Here is a 17,339-nt window from a genome sequence, read left to right as displayed (position 1 = left end):
AGCTTCTCCCTGTTTAGATAGAGAGTCTGAGTAAGTCAATGGCTCAGGACTGACTAATGTCACCGAGAGAGGGTCCTTCAAAATCAGCTATTGCCTATTTTAAATCATGGTTTAACACGGCCCTCACATGTCTGAAAACATTATGTGATCATTTAGAACCTGTGGCTTCAATGTTTCTGTCTGTTGTTATTGGCGAATACGCCTTATTTATTCAGACACCTAGGGACCTTATTGCTTTTACACAAGAAATGCTTGGAGATCAATACAACCTAAACTGTACTCTCTGAACAGTTAAAAAGCACAATTTGCACCTGTGATGAAATGCACTTTAATTTACGTTTATGAGCAATTTATTTGGTGGCTCAGTTCCCATGGTTTCTCTTAAAATCTAATGCCCAGTCTGGAGATAATGAAAAACCAAGCGCAGCTGCACCACATTTTTGTTGTTTTTGTTGTTTTGGGTTCCCCTGCCCAAGACATTTGTATAAGTCTCTGATACCATCTTTCCCCTAAAGCTTTGAGCTGCTTGATCCCTCTGACCACTGACGGAGGATACAGTCCTGCCAGTCCATAAAAACTGAGCAGCTAACCACTCCTTCAGGTAGCGCCTCTCCTTCCTTCCTGTTGCCACTAGTCAGAGAACAGGGCACTGAGCTGCCTGCCAGTCCCCAGTGTGTTGACACTGAAAACCCGAGATGATTCTTGGAGAGTCTTCACTGGGGCTGAGGCTTGCCCAGGAGAGCCAGAGCAGGGCCATCTGCCCAGTCTGCTCGCTCTCTGCAAGCAAAGTTGCATTCCCCAGTCACTGGTACTGTCTGCACTGGGGCTCAGTTTTCTTCACAAGGTGCAGATAAAACTGAAGCTGCCACTGCTAAAGGGTGTAGCTATGGTCATTCCAGCCCCATGGCAACACTGAAGAAACAGTCTCCTAAACTGTCCTCTGTTTTGCTTCAGTGCACGCTCATCACAGCAGGAAATCACCAGCTGAAAGAGACTGATGTGAAGAAGCTCCTTTCCCTATTACCATTGTACCTCGCCGTCTGGGTTCTGATCACAGCCCAGCACTTATTCTGCTTTCTGTAGGGAAACGCAGCCAGAGTAGGTGGTTATTCACAGACACGTTGTGATGACTATAGCTTATCCCTAATGTTACACTGCTTGGAGAGTACTTTGCAAGTGGGGCTGTTGGCCAAGACCGGGTAATTTAGAACAGTCATCCTAATACAGTGAGACTGAACATACAGGAAACTGGAAGGCAGAAGGAAGCAAGCTCCTGAAATTACAACAACAGCAAACCAAAACTTTTCAGATTTTTGGGGTAAAACCCCAATTCTACTCATAAGGGAGACATGTGCCTTTTCGTTTCTGTGAAAAAATTTCACTGCAGACGTTCAGAGTTCTTGCATCTCTCCCTAAGAGCCATATTCCTGCGCCCCATCTTTTTCACACTCCTACTTCCTTTGTGACATGGAGAATCTGTGTAGCTTTGTATTTTTCTCTCCTGCCCCTTTCCCTCCCAAGAGGGAGTCTGCCACAGACCGTCTGTGTACGCTCCAAACCCTGCCTCATTCTCCCAGAACTTTCCTTCTCCCAATACAATGGTCAAAAGACTTCCCTCAGTCCAAGTGTGCTCCTTTGAGTCCCCTGAACTCTTAACATCCGTGTTTTCAAAAGCCACTTCCTGCTCTTTGTTCCTTCTTTTTTGCTGGGATTTTTCCATGACACACCCCCAGCTCTTACAGACCACTGGGTGCAAGGGCAGCCATACATTTCTTCCAAGACAGTCCTATTTAAGTGGAAAACTATTAATGTCAGTGACTCACTCAGATTTTTTTTCCTTTTCAAGGAGTTATATGACACCAGCTGTGGTAGCAGATTGCTGATTCACTATAACCTTAACCTTTTCATGATACAGCAATTTTATAACCTTATCCAGCATTCATAAATTCCAAATAAATTTATTTCCTACCTGTCATTCTTAGTTATTTAAGACAAGCTTTGGCCTCACATGAGCTTACGGAATTGTTTGATGCAGGCCAAAATACAAACATGACTACTGCCTAGCAATATGTGGAAATTACACTGTATGTGCCAAAATGTGAAGCCTAGAATATGTGAGAAAGTACACAATATGCGATGGTCCAGTGCTTTGCATCTGGCATCATTTGTAAAGGTCCAAAGAGGAGGTTTACACAACCATTTCACTTGGTTGCTAGCAATGGTGTAAATGACTCAACATCAATGGTACACAGTCCAGCCCAGATTTTTTTTTGTGCCATATGTTCCGTATCAACATGATGAATGCCTCACAGAAAGGAAAAATGATAACAAAGAAAAGCCATGTTGATGTCTGCTGTAGAAAACAGGTTGCTTAAAGCCATTTTTTTTCATTTCTTCCATTTAATTTCCCAGGTACAGGATTGAAATGTGGAGATTTGTTTGTAGAAACATAAATAGATAGTATCAAAAATTAGGAGATGAAGCTGTCCAATAACTCACCTGTAACAAAACTGCATGTAAACAGCTGCCATTCCATGGGAATTCTTTTCTCTCTGGTAGATTGACAGCCTTTTGTGACTCAAGAGGCACTCATACATCATGAGACTAAACTGAACCATTATTTTTCCAGTGGGGAAAGCTGACACAAAGGAACTCACTTGTACAAACCCTGTAGCAAGTCAATGAAAGAACTGGGATAAACTCCCAAGGTTTACACAGCATCATAGGAGAGGTCTGGTTCAGCTTACCACTGAGTGCTGCAGGTATCGCAAGTGCTTGAAAATTAAGGTGCTAGGGCTCTGCTGGGCTCTTCTAGTGCTTAAGGGAAGAAGCTGGGTATTTAAGGAACAGAAAAATAACCTGCAGGGGAGAAGTGAAGACAACAGAGAACCCATTATAGACAGATGTATTATTTGCTGTATACAAATGTTTTCAACGCAGAACTCAGATATAGTGGGAGAGTGATGGTTTCTAGGTGAGAAGATTTGTAAGTGTCTTAGCTTTGCCTGAGACCACAGGGTTGGGGTGTGCAACAGAAAGGATCGCGTGAGAGCAGCAACAGACTTCATCTTTTTCCGTACTGCAGATGAGCATTCTGAGAGCTGACCTTTGTTAGGAGGTTATGTGCTGACACAGGTAGACCAACGCTTTTCCTTTGATAAAAGGAAAAAGCCTGTCACTGAGTTTTGCCAGGTTTTTTTTCTGGGCCAAGTTTAGCGAAGGAAAGTGTCTGCTTTTTCACTAGACTGCCTATATTTACAGGCTTGTGCTGAGAGCATGGACCAATACCTGGGAAGTACAGGCCAGTGAATGAGGGCTAATGCAAAGTAATAGGCTTTTTTATTTTTGCTGCTGGTTGGATGTAAATGAACACTTGCATTCACTGTGGTTAGAAGAGAATTTAGGGTTACTGTGGTTTTCTTTCAGTTCTGCCACTTATTGACATGGCCTGTTTTTCAGTCACACCGCTCTTTCACTCAGGGGGAGACCTCTTCCATTATTGTGATGTCCTCAGGTGAAATACAGAGCCACTTCAAGGCTGCTCTAATTGACATAGCTGCTTCTAATTATTTTCTGTTATCCCCAGGATATAAAGAATATTGTATTACAGCACGACATAGGCTACTCGCAAGAAACTTTGACTGGGCCCTCATCCAGTCTTAAGCAGCGGACGGTTCTTAGAGCAGGCAGGTATAGACCTCTTACTTGCTCTAGCAAAGCCTTCTACATGGGCGTTTGCACCCCAGGGCTTCTGTGTGCTGCTAGTTCAGCCCAGCGGAGCTTTGCAGTCACTGAAAAGAAAACCTTTGGAACAGACTCATGCCAGATACTCAGCCTCTCTATACTTCCATCTTCCCAGCTCGACGTGAAGCTAATATACCTGCCTAGCTTTTTCCGGAGTGATAGATATGTGTCTGGCATTCACATTTGCATAGCTGCTGGAGATCCCTGGATAAGTACGTTAGAAATGTCATTACTATTTATGTACTTACTTATTTGCATGATTTATCACTGTGGTATCTAGACACTCCCGTCCCATTTAAGAAAGGAAGATTGGAAAGGACATCGTGCTGAAGTCCAGTTCCCCTGATACTGCAATACGTATATATAATTTATGTCATGAACTGATAGAGCTCTAGCTAGCTAAGTATTCAGTATTCTTCCCCCTCCTACTTCCATAGAAAGGCTGTTGCAGGCTATCATTCTCTACAGGAAAAAAAAAAATCTCCTGATTTCCAATCGAAACATATTTGCGACCCATTTACACCTTGACTGCTTTTGCGCAAACCCACGTAGTTCTTGTCCCTTCTCAGTCTTAAGTCACCCAAGGTATTTATGCAAAGTGATCGTATCTGCTCTCCGTCTTTGTTTTGCAAAGGTTTACAGGCTGTCCATTCTCTTCATCTCCCCTGTAAGTCTTCTCAGCAGTTCACCTGTATTTGAATGTGAGTGACCAGAACCGCATGACCCACGGAGACCGGCATGCAGCATCTCAGCTATGGCCTCCTGAACGCACTTCCACTGTGGCATTTCACACTGGAAATACCTAGGACCGCATCTCCTTCTTCCACAGCTGCACCAGAGCGGCAGCTCATAGCCTGGGTCCTTCCTTCTCGGTCGCTTCCAAACTGACGATGCCCCAGTGTACAGCATAAACTGTGACTATTCACCCCTAAACGCGTGGACTCGGGCTCATCCCATTTCTATTCTCTCGGTCTCCGCCGGCCACCGTTTCCTCCTGGGCGATGCCCATCTCGTGCCTACGGAGAGCACAGCCCACCTCCCCATCTCGAGCAGATTTCGGCGGCGGGGTCCGGCCGCTTGCGCCAGGGCCGCTGCCGCGCACCCGGCCCGGCCCCAGACCGCCGCCGCCGCCGCCCGCGGCCGGCGCCGCTGCCCCCCTCCTCCCCTGGCTCCCTCCCGCCAGCCCCGGGACGCGAGGCGAAGGCCGCGGGCGGGGAGCGGGGCGCCTTGCGGCCGGGCCCCCGCGGCCGCCCAACAGCTGCCCCGCGGCGGCGCGGCCCGGGCGGCTGCCGGCGCTCACGTAGGCCGGGGGGCGGGGCGGCGGCCCCAGGAAGCGGCGGCCGCGGCCGCACGTAGCGGGGCCGCCCGCGGCGCCGCGCGGGTCACGTCGGCCGGGCCGGGCCGGGCCTCCTGGCGGCGCCCGCTCCCCCCCCCCCGCCGCCGGCGGCGCGTCGGGGCGGCCGGCCCGGCTGCGGGCGCGGTTCAGTCGGGCTCTGTGTGCCGCTGGCTGCCCCTCGCTCGCGTTCCGCTGCCCCCGCCTTCCGCCTGCCCCCGCTGCTTTCGGCGGGGTGCCTGCACCGGCGAGGGGCCCCGGCTCTGCCCCCCAGCGCGGGGCCTGGCTGCTCTGGCCGCCCACCCCCCGGCCCCCGCGAGGAGGAGAAACGCGTCTTCACATTCCACCGGGAAACCGGAGTCGTGGCCGAAAGGACTCCGCCAGCTGTTACCGGTGTCCTTAGGAAGCGCACAGAATTTTCACATCAGAACAGCTGGTTTTGGCCCAGCAGGTCCTGTACTCCACTCAGCGCCGGGAGGCCTTTTGAGCAGAGTAAAGCCCGCTTCTAATACAGCCTAACATAAAAAGCAGGTTCCCAAATGGGTTTTGTATCAGATGCATATAGTACCTAGCCATTACACGGGTTTTATACATAGACACCTGTCTCTCCTTGTACCAAGTAAGCTCTCAAAAAAGTGGCATCTGGAAAATATGAAATCATTTGGCTTGAAATGGTGAAAAGTATTTTTAAATGATTGCCAGTTATTTTTCCTGCTTTTGTTATCCTTATATCCCACAGGGATTGCTTCACCTCATAGGCATTCTAATGAAGGCTGTTGCAATCCTTATTTTATGCTTATGCATAACTTAACGTATGCTGAACAGCATGTCGTTTCCTCTTTTCTTATAGCGTCATCATGCCTGTCACCCTAAATCTGCTGCTTAATTCTTTCCTGTCCACATGGCGCTGCTCCTTCTTTTAATTTCTTCTCTCCTTTATTGTAGCAGCTTTCATCCGCTTTTCCTGTTACTACACACACTTCCACTACACATGCCAGCACCTGCCATTTAGCTCATTTCATCACCCAGGAAAGCGAATTAACAATGGAGGAATAGCAAGCTGGTTTCCTGTCCTGAAAGGAATCCTTAATAACGTGTGTAGGACCTGACTCTGGGGTTTGCTTCAGCTGCCATCACTCTGCAGCTATAAAAGTTGGATAATTAACAGGGTTCCGTAAAAAAAAAGTGCTTTATTGAGGGGAGATTATCAACTCTTATTCACCCACAAAGGTGATGTCCCTCAGAGTAAGGAAGTAGGACAAGAGACAGTTACACAAAGGCCACTGGCTCAGTGAAGCAGGGTCTAATTTTAAGCAGATCTGGCTGCTCTGAATCACGCCAGAGCCCAGACTGGATTCTTTCTGCCCCCAAGATTTGAAGAATATAGGAAGGCACAGAATGACCTGTGCCTAACCCTGGTCCCACAACTGCTGTTTATTGCCGCATCTAAGTTTAGCCTTTAACGGCTTGATACTGCGCAAATAGTCATCGCAGAGCTCAGTCTAAATGGCTGGACGATGTTCTGTATTCGAAAACAATTATAAAACTGTCACAGTTCACCAATGCTTTAGGGCATGATGTTAAGGGACTCCAGGAAGACCTGTTTGGAGAGACTAAATAGTTTTTTCTGCATGTTTTTCACATGTTCTGACTTTAGCTTTCAAACAGTTAATGTTGTTCTTGCCTCTGGTCCTGTTCTTGCCAAGGTCCTTGCAGAAATCTTTTGGTTTAAGTATGGTGAGGTCCTCTCAAATCTTTTACCCTGCGAAGAGAAAGGAAGTAGTCTCTGTACATCTCACAATACAAGACACTCTTCTAATAGCCAAGGTATTTCTTTGTAACAGGCAGGTGTTTGTCCAGAAACAAATTTGGCTTTCTGTTATGGCAAAACGTTTAGGCTTTTGTCAGTGTCTTTACTCTACTGTGTCCCCAAAAGTCTGCAGTCCTGAAAATAGCTAAGAATCCTTGCTGCTGCATGCTGCTGAGTACAAGATGCCTATCCTTTATTCCACCATAAGTTGTGTTTCATCTGCAACTTTGTGAGAAGTCATAGGACTGGACTGCAAAAATAATGGTAGCTGTTTATAATTGTAGATAATAATGTGGTTATTGTCTACACTGAGAAGCATATGCATGTATGAAACTTTCCACAGGATAGCTCTGATCACAGTTTCTGTGTAAGAACATGATTTTTTTAGTGAGATGGTAAGACAAACCCTCATCAGTGGCATTGTTCCATGAGAAGTCTGTGTGACAATACGTTCATAAAAAGGACTCAGATGGAGATAAGGCCACAGGCCGTAGCAACAACTGGCAGCATATTTCTTCACTCTTTAACTAATGGCAGAGCTCTTCCACTGCCATCCACAATCCTCTAGATCAGCTAGAGTTACTTCTTATGCCTGGTAAGAAATCCTTTCAGGACCCAGATCTTCAACACAATTAGGAATCTTCTTTATGGCCTTCTGTTGAAATCAGGATTATTCTCTCAATAAAGCAAATAATCTGTTTGGGTTTGGTTTTGTTTTGTTTTTAAAAAAAAACCAAACAACCTGTGTGGGGAGACCAGAGTCTGTCAAGGGAACCATGCCTACCATTCCTCTTTCTTCTAGAATTTTAAGAGATCTGCAGGTTATGAAATATTTCTCTTTATCCTCACTTATCCCCAGGAGAGAGAGATTTCAGTAGGCAGTGAACAGCTGGATGGACCAGAAAGTCATGGAAGGGGTGGAAGGAGAGATTGCAGAGTTCTTAGAAGCCACAAAGACTCTCCCAAGGGGAGTGACAGAGACAGTTGAAGGTGCAAAGGGATGATACGCTTGAACAGTGGGTATCTAGGTTTCACCTTGCAGTAGCAAATTAGTGGACTGGAACTGCAGCATGGCAGTAACTTTCTTCTTCCTGAAGTGAAGAATGCCAACCTAGCTGCAAAGCAAAAGCATCCAGCCAGTAATGCAGATGTAAAATCTGTTTCTTCTGCATCAAACTCTAAATCAAGCATAACGTTCCTAATTCACATTCTAGCTGCTGTAAGAGTTCTTCCTCTTTATTAGTGCGTCTAGCTGATAACCCAGACTTGCATGGGTGATAAAGTTTAATAAAAAAGAACCAGTCAAGAACATTTTCAGGATTTATGGCTGGTTCTATTTCCCAAATTGAGTTTGGGAGTGGGGACTGAGGTTTTGATATATATCTCTTCTTTTTGCTTGCTCATTTTGAGCTGAAGTCTAAGGTTGCATAGTCTAAATAGGTTTACAGTGGTGCCAAGCGGAAGCTCATAGAGAACTTCTAAAAATGAGCAGGATGATTTGTGACTGGAGAGCGGTATGGATATTCTCTTTCTAAACGGTTTCTAGGCTCACAGTGGGGCTTTTGTCTAGTGCAGGCTGAATTAGAAAGACAAGACTAGAACTGACTTCCTTCGTTTTGTTCTCAGCTATTGTAGGCAGCTGTGCCATGTAATCCCTTCTATACCCTTCAGTTGCCTCCAATCAGTATAAAAATAATGAAGAGTATCTCAGTGAACTGGTTCCGCTCCCAGAATAACCTCTCAGCATGCTCTGTTGATCCCAGCAGTGCATTAGGGGAACTTTACCTGGGAACTTCAGTTTTCCTTTAAAGAGATCTTTCCTAGTATTATCTTCCCTTATCTATTCTTTGCTCCCCTGATCTTCTGTTAATTTTTCTTTCTCTGCTTGTTTTGCTTAGTGATTTTTTTTTTTTTTCTGCTTAGCAATCATCTAGAATCAAGGAGTCTGACAGAAATCTTTTTAATCTAGAACTGGTCAGTGCTGTCTAAAGTGAGCACAGCACAAGATTGTGCCATTATTTGTTAAAAGTAACGGCCTTTTCCTTCCTTGGTGGTGGTTTACTTTAAGACTAATACCTGGAAAAGAAAGCATGGAAGTATGGAGAGAGAAATTACAATGTCAGATGTTCCTGGCAATAGCTGTTATATTCTAGAATAACCTCCTATGGAAAAGTCAGATCCTCTTGCCTGGGGTATTTAGGATGGCGTGGCACATAGCGTTGCCAAAGACAGTTTGTTAGCTCCCAAAAAGCTGACAAAATGTTGTAGTACATATTTGCTTCATCCGTTCTTATACCATACCCAATTAGTTAAATTATTTTTTTATAAAGGAAACAGTTCATTATCAGTGAAATAATTTACAGGGCTGATAGGTCATCAGGAGGACAGGATGAGTTCTCCAAAAGTGAAGTACCTGAAAAAAACACCAATGGCTTATATTACATGGCTAATCCTTCTTGTAAGGTGCCTTTCATCCTTACTTCTGAACATGGTGGATTACGGTCAGGATTTTCAGTGAAGGCTGGTACGGGAGAGGAAGAACTAATAGCAAGCAAATAATTCCAGAGATTTTTAATTCGATATAATAGAATCAGTATAATAACAAACAGCTGATGCTTCTCAATGAAAAAGAACAGCAGTTCCTTTCCTATGTAGATAAGGAGCATGATGATGAAACAGAACAAAAACAAACAAAAAGCAATCTGGTCTTGGGGCACATAGGTGTCCTGTAATGTTTCAGCAGGCTGTAGGAAAAACAGCAGAAATAGGTGATATATAGAGGAGGATTTAATCAGGTGGGGAAATCCAATATATTCTTTCTGCCTTTGACAGCACTGCTCATACAGTGGTGGACAGTTGACCTCCCATCTGAATTGCAGCCTGATCCAGCCATTAATATTTCAAGGACAAGCACTTGGCACTGACACTTGTCGTGACCCACTGAAAACCACTAGAACTGCGTGGGAGGGTGCCAATGAATTGCAGACTGATGGCATTGCTTAGTTAGGCAAATCATTCAGCTAGTGTTTGATGGTGTACACAAAAATTTCTCTGAATACCTGAATATTCTGGCACTGAATTCTGCCTTTCTTATGTTTGAAGCTATTTTCTGCTCTAGTAGTGTAGGCAGGAACAGCAGTATTCCAGACATTTTTATATCAGCTGCAGAATTTTTCTTTAAATCCCAGAGGACGAGTCAAATAATATACAGTTTCTAGGAACTTGCAGGTGAAGTCACTTGAGGTCATTGCTGCTACTCATTTTTTACTCCTTTGGAGACTGGTTCTTCGTTAATAGCCCACTCACCCAAAAGAGACTTCTGGGACTTCCATTCAGCACACTGCTGCAAGACTGAAATGCTGTTCCATTTAACTATTGTAAGAACAGCATCATGCTGTACATTAGGTAGCTAGTAGCTGCTTTAAAATCTAGCATGAGAGCTAGGAATCTAAGATTCTGGTGTCTCTGAAGAATTATTCTGATTCACATGAGAACTGAATTAGACTAGCGTTAAGTTTTTCCTTTGTAGTCTTTGTCACTGGTAGACTACAAGCGTTCATGAAATGTATGATACCACAGAAATTCCATACTACTACATATTCAAACTATTTCACAATGCTACTTTATGGATTCATTTTCCTATTTTCGTACTGAGTCATCTATGGAGGTATTGCATGACCTCAAAAGACTTCCTGGAACTGATGGCAACTGGATGACCCTGTACAGAGTAAAGTTATTAGTGGTTCTGTTACTTAACGTTTAAGTTATAGCTCTACTTTCTAAAGTATCTCTAAATCTGTGCTATTGGAAGAAAGAGAGGCCGTGGACATTCTTGTACGGCTCTTCATCAGACGTGCCGTAGTAGATTTCTTAGCATCACCTGCTCCACTTTGCTCTCAACTGGGTAATTGTTAACAAACTGCCACTTTCTTGAGACAGCCAGAGCTTTTTTTGCAGTCAGTGGCTTGGACCAGTCAGCAGTCTGAATAACTGAAGACTCATTTCAGAGCTAGCTGAGTTTCTCCACAGCTGTACTGCCATCTGGCCTGTTTCTTTTACATCATGCTCCATGTCTCATTATTCTTTTCCTATGAGCTGTCCTTGTGTCTATTAACCATCACAACTGCTTGTTTTCCCTTGCCTGGGATTTGGTCCTCTAATCTCCTCTTCAGTTTCTTCAGAACTTATTCAGTCACAGGCTATTTTTGATCTGACTGAATGAGTATTCCCTTGCCTCAGAAAAAAATGTGACCTCTGAAATATAGGTTCTGACCTCAGCTGTGCCTTGCTTATATTCCCCTCCATCGAAAGAAATTTGGGGGATGTACACTTCAGGCAGGCAGTTACAGCAAGGAATTCTGGAAAGATGAGTGGCTGTATGTAAACAGTCCAGAGGGAGTGTAGGAGAGAATGGGCTGTGGGCCTCTCCTCCTTGCAGAGGGTATGGCAGTATCTTCAATGTATCGCACAGCAAGTTAGCTGGAAAGGAAAACACAGAAGATTTTTGTGTAGGGAAGCTGCCTGTTGGAGAGCACTGATGAGCCAGCAGGCATCCGGGAAGAGTGGCAGTTTCGGGTGAGGAAGGGAAAAGGGACTTGCTTCCTTTAGTCAAATCTCACAGATGAAGATTGTGATGCATAAGAGGAAGCTTCCTCCAGCTCTGCTGGGCTAGAGGGAAAAGGGAGTCACTGCTTGTCGGGAGGAAGCCATGCTGAGGAGTGACAGAGGAGCTTCTGCTGGTTCTCTGCTGCTTTGTCTTTTATGCATTCTTTTACTGATAAGGATAAGATAAGGATAACTAAACTGAAGACCCAGATTCCTGACATCAGGGTGGAAAAGGCCGAGGGATCACAGTGAATGAAACTGAGAATGAGATAAAAGTGAAATTTGTCATCAGTACGAATCTAGTGAATGGTGTTATGCAGGGTGCAGATTTAACCCCAGGCCTTCCCTTTACAATCCTGGTACAGCAGGAACCAGCCATACAGAAACCAGAGTCATTAATATGTCTACCCTCTCAATATAAGAAAATTTTAGCTTATTAATGCTATAGCATTTTTTAACTGGAGTTACCATGTATTTTACATTCTTATGTTGTGTGTTTTGCATTTTTCTGAATATTTTAGCACCTCTAATCTGTGTGGTGTAGAGCTTGTCAATGTTAACCAGTTTATTGACTATCATTTTCACAAATTTAATTATCAGTTTAAGAGGCTCTTGTCCCTTCCCTCCCTTGAAATGTCTTCCCCTGTCATCTGTGCCAAATGCTAAACCAGCAATGTGGGACTGAGCTCTGAGTGATGGTGCAAATGTCTGGACACAGGATGACTATGGCATGCTTACCTTCCTTTTCTCAAATTGAAGGTCACTTGTGCTTATAAGCAGAAAAAAAGCTAGAGAAAACTAGACTGTTTTCTCTCCCACCTAGTTTTCTGAAGCTTATCTCACTTCTGAGTCCTGTTATATCACATGGACTCTTCTGCTTTGGACCACCTTTGGTCTTCCAGGCCTTGTATCCTCGTGACTAAACCTTTAAAGTCTTTCTCATTGTTTTCAGAAGAGATCAATTTCATACTGACTGTAACTGGAGGTATCTAGTTAGAGCTGCTTTACTTTATACATTTTGAAGAAAGAACTGTTGGGTACTTTCATCATTGTGTGTAAACTTGCATAATTCTCTGCCCTTTCAAAGTGATGTCAGTTGAGGTAAGCTGATGGATGTTGTCTGAAGATCTGTTTATTTAGCAAGTAAGTGCAGGAAACCTGGACAAGAGCTTTCATTAAAAAAAGATCAAACAGAAAAGGTAAACTCTCCCTGTCACTGGTGCTACTGTTGTAGCTCAAAGTCTGCATAAAAAAGAGTGAGTAAACATGAAACTAGACAGTATTACTCTTACCATTGAGAAGTTAGATACCAAATCAGAGAAACTAATGCTGGGCCCATAAATAGTAGTCTCTGTCTCTCAAGCCTCTCATTCTCCCTGCAGAGGACTCGGTGAAGCCTGTCTGAGGTCAGCTCAGCGCCCCGCGTCCAAGCCCAGCGCCAGGTGCAGGGAGCGGCCGCGCTGACTCACTGGCCGTTGTGCTGCCCTCGCCGCCCGCCCGCTGCACCAGGGTTGTCCCCACGGGGTTGCAGACACCTTTGTCTCTCCAGCCTGGAAAACCGGATGACGTTGAGTTTCCCCAATATAAGCGGTCTAGAGTCAAGCCAGGTCAGGACACAGTTTACCTAAGACCTGGTTTAAAGCCGTGATTACTAAGCCATCTTTTCTGTTTTCGCTCCTGTCTGCCTCCTGTTTCATGGCTTCTGTGGTGGAGGAGGTGCAGTTTCGACCATGTGATTCTGCATGCTACAGAGTGGTCTTAGTTCACCCTCCAAAATACTCATAATTAACTGGAAGACCTGGGGAATAAAAGACTTAAGAAGGAAGTTGAAGAATGCAGTGGTGAAGTTTTCCTGGGTTCTGATAGGTGTTTTCATATCATGTCACATATCAATCATGAGGGATCAGGAAGGTTATTTACAGAGGTGTTTGGTAGCAGAATAACATGAACTGGCGTTGTCATTTTTGTATCAAAGGAGATCTAATTATCATAGTGATGTTACCTTGTAGCAGTCTTTAAAGCCTTAAGAAAGAAGCTTATGTTTAAAGTAGTAAGATGGTAAAAAGAAAGCAAGGTGGAGCTGGAGACATAAGCAAAAGGCAAAGTAGAAAATAGCAGTAGTGTTTGGCATGGACGTGAGTGGCAAAAGGACTGGAGGCAACAGAGCTGGAAAAGGGGAGGTGACAGTAGTCAAGCAACAAGATTAATCAGCCCATCGACAAACACTTTGGCAGTCTCTCAGGCAAAACATGATGGTCTTTGCAAAGCTGTGGAGGAAGGAGTGATAAGATTTAAATAGAGCCAAGTTATAAGGCAATCTGGGAGGGGGGATAAGGAAAGATGGTGCCCTGCTTATGCTTAGTGAGTAGGAAGATGATGCTGTCATCCCTGATGAGAGGAGAAGGAGAGAGAAGGGAAAACGGGAAGAAGTTTGAGTCTTAGTCAGATTAAAATAATAGACCTGCAGCAAATACTGAAGCGTTGTCATGGTTAGATACATGGTGAATGTTTTTAAGTGAGTTTCACAAAGTGTTTCTGAGGTATTGATTACTTCATGTCGTTTCTCTCCTCCCTGTGAACTGAACAGCTAAGCACAAATGTACTTTTGAAATATCTGGTTATTTTGCACCACCCTAGAGTCTCCATTTCTTATGAACAGTTTTAATCAAGAAAACAGATAACGTCAAAAAAAGAAAAGATGGGCTGTGCTCCCTTTTGCAGAATATGAAGTGAAAGAGACTTTGAGAACTGAACAAAGAGGAAGTAATTATGAGAACTGATCTTCACAGGAACCGAGGCAGGAAAATATCTGATGGGCAGGCAATTTTCTTTTGTACTAGATGTTGGGCAAAAAGAAATCTTGGAAGAGCATGAGTCTACACTGGTAAGCGCACAGAAGCAGATAGAAAGAACTGATGCGGGTGCTTAAACTACTGAAAGCCTGTTGCTTTCCACAGGAAAAGCTATAAAAGCTTGGACTTTGACAGATGTGATTGTTGTTGGATAACTTTGCAGATGTCCAAAAGAAATAAAAAAAACACTATTAGAAGAGGAACAAAAATAGTGTCAAAACCATTTCAGAAGAGCAGATGAAAGTACTCAGTAGCACCATCACAATGTACCTATAATAGAAATGTGAATATAACCAGCAATCAGACTCACCATGAAGAAAGGGATAAGGAAACAACTGGTAGGTGCCAGCCATATCCATCATTATAAGGTGAAAATCATGTAAGGGCACAGAGGCAGAAGGCTTACAGTAGATGTGAGTTGCCTCATGCACGGCAACAGGAGTGTCATGCACATGAGAAAAGATGGAAAATATGAAGTGGAAAATGGTTTTCACTGTTTCACAAATACAATTCACGAGTATGCAGAAAAACACAAGATCCAGAGTGTGTATAACTGGAGAACGGTTCAAGGGATAGAATCTCAGCGATGGTGATACTGTCATATTTTTATCAAACAGTGACAAAGTATGTGGAATTCTTTTAATGGATGCAGAAGTACCATAGTACAGCACAAATAAACTGAGATAGCATGTAAGGAAGCATGGCCCATTCTAAAACATTAACATTACCAGTATCAGCAAGACTCACAGGATACAGAAGATATCTATTCCATGTAGCTGGGGTATGCAAAGATAAAAACACCAGAACTTAGGTTTCTGCGTAATTAATGTGCGCTAGCAAAAGGCAGGGTACTGAAAGGCCTTCCGTAAAGTCTGTAAAGCTGGTTAGGTCCCAATGACAGTGGAGTCGTTTGGAGGATTGCACAGTGGAAGACATTTTTGGAACATTCCCTTAACGTTTCTGGAAGTGCATCTCCTGTGACATTGCATCACTGAAATCTCTAAATGCAGAGCTTGCCATGCGTGCACTGAAGTAATCACTGTTGAGGAAGAAACCTGAGGAAGTATAAATTACAGCATCTGGCATATTTGAGAATGAAAGAAAAGCCCAAGGAACCATTGCAGGGCAAAACAGGCCAACCCTTTTGTACATAGGTGAAGGCTGTAGGCCAGTGTTAATGGAATCAAATGAGATTAAAAGGAAGAGATCATTTATACTGTCAGTTTATCATAAGAAGCAGGTACTAGAAAAGCCTGTGTGTGGGATGTGTCCAGAACAGCAGACAGAAACAATCTTGTGGGCTTGCTGCTACCCACTCAGTTTGCATGACATTTGGTTTGCACACTGTACACAGCAGGTGCTAGATGCTCAGTGTAGGTGACTGCTGTCCCAAGCCAGACAAAGACTCTGTTTTCAGGACTCAGAGGGAAAACAGTGTTTCCAGGGAATGTCCCATTGATCTATCACCTACATTAGAGCTATGCCAGAACGAGAATGTGAAATCTTACCAGAACTGATGACATCCTCATAGACATCAGCTGAACTAGTAGGACAGAGTTCGTGTAATATGGACAAAATTAGGACAATTACTTAAGCGAATCTCTGCCAAAATACACTGCTTTTGGTGGAAACCTTTCTCTTTACTTCAGTGGTCACTGGATCAGGCTTTGACCTGCTGACTCCTCTTCAAAGTAGTGTGTCTTTGTGGAAAAATACCTCAGTATTCAAAAAACATTGGCAATGCTTTTTAGAATATCTAAATGCTTCATTGAGTCCAGGCAAGAAAAATTTCAATTGGAAAGAGGTGGTTTCAATTGACTTTGTATGACAAATACAAAAAAACCCAAGGGACTGCAGACATCTCCCATTTTTAACAATGGCGCTAAGAACTATTCGTATGAAAATGTCATGAGCAATGATAAGAGAAAGCCTAGATGAAATTTCTCAAAGTGTATATATGTGAAAGTCATGCAATACTGTATTGGAAGAGCAAGAAAGTGCCCAATAACCTTCACTACCTGAAAAAAAAGGGCAGCAGAGAATCTGATAAATTGCATGAAAGCATTTCAAATAAGTTTCTACAGAATTCACTATGGAGAAAGAATAATGTAGCTTTTTGTGGGGGGAATGACCTACTGTAACTGAATCATTCTCAAAAGATTTAAAAATATATCTTATTTGCCTCTCCACCATGTGTTACATTTTTGACTGACAGTAAATTACCACTGCTAAATACAGCAGTGGTATTGTTTGGGTCTTTTTTAACTTTTTAAAATTGAACTAAGTGTCAGCTCAGTCATGGATCTCATTAGATGATCATGTGGCTAAAAACCAGAATAGACTCAGTTCTGGTTTCATTGTCCAGACCTCCACAGACTTTCTCTTCCACGTGGACAACCTAAGGCCAACCCTAAGAACCCGCAAAAATCAACTGAATTCTGAGAGCTTTGTGTCAGATCTTCATCTGTTAAACACTGAGTTAATAGTATTTCTTCTTATTCTTGCCTATTACCTCTACAGGATCCATGTTTTTTGTCATCTTTAGCTGTACTGATGCAAACATCCAGTTAATGACTCTGGCATCTCTATTTTTTTAGCTAATGAGTGCCAAACACCTAAGCTGGTTATTTGCTCTTCAAAAATTACACTGACTAAACCTTCACGTGATCATGGAGATGTGCCCTGATACTTTTAGAAACCTGTCCCCTAAATTTTTGAGGCGGATATATGAAGGAAAAAACCCAGAGAGGGACTTAGGAACTATAGCATTCAACAGTAACTCACTGGAATTTAAAAGATGCTGATCAGTATCCTGACACTTCAAGATAGCCATCTGGAAATGCTAAGGGGAGGAATAGACTTTGTCTTGTGTTTCTTGATCTCAGAGGTCCTTTCCAACCTTAACGATTCTATGATTCTATGATTCAGAGGTAGCTTTTCACTCTCCCCGTAGGGTTCACATTTGCTGGAGATGAGGTCTTTAAGCTGTGATATT

Source organism: Nipponia nippon, unplaced genomic scaffold (assembly GCF_047370975.1).
Source record: "Nipponia nippon isolate SJK-2023a ecotype South Korea unplaced genomic scaffold, ASM4737097v1 scaffold_4, whole genome shotgun sequence".
Lineage (NCBI taxonomy): Eukaryota > Metazoa > Chordata > Aves > Pelecaniformes > Threskiornithidae > Nipponia > Nipponia nippon.
This window is presented reverse-complemented; position numbering follows the sequence as displayed.